Source organism: Petaurus breviceps, unplaced genomic scaffold (assembly GCF_028583685.1).
Source record: "Petaurus breviceps papuanus isolate PSGF00001 unplaced genomic scaffold, PetGlider_PUasm1.0 90977, whole genome shotgun sequence".
Taxonomy (NCBI): domain Eukaryota; kingdom Metazoa; phylum Chordata; class Mammalia; order Diprotodontia; family Petauridae; genus Petaurus; species Petaurus breviceps.
The window spans coordinates 21,091,668-21,092,172 of record NW_027187391.1 but is presented as its reverse complement, the minus strand read 5'-3'; positions in this window follow the sequence as shown (position 1 = coordinate 21,092,172).

Here is a 505-nt window from a genome sequence, read left to right as displayed (position 1 = left end):
CCCCCCCCCCCGCTTTGAAAAACCCCGATGTGGAAACCCAGATGTTGACTGGGTATGTATGTAATGGTTGGACAGTTTGGAAATCTGTCTACTTGATCTGTTTCTGTCTTGATAATTCTGCCTGTACACTTTGAAGTTCAGGGTGCTGACCTTTTTCCCCTGAACAAGGTAAACGATATATGTCTGACTGATTAAAGTAAGCTTGTTAACCCATTTTGAGTTGCTTTCCTTTATCAAAGCAGATCCAAGAACCTGTATGGGCAGCCACCCTGAGGACGCTTGGGGTGCTTGCTGCTACAGTTGAATGCTGGGTCTGGAGTCAGGAAGACTCATCTTAACAACAGGCTACTCTAGTATCTTTGCCAAGAAAACCCCAAATGGGGTTGCAAAGAGTCTGACGTGACTGAAACAACTAAACAACAACAAAATACAACATACCAGTCAATTTGGAGGTGAGAAGCTAGAAGTAAGGGGGATCAGAAAAGGTCTAATGAAGGAGAACACT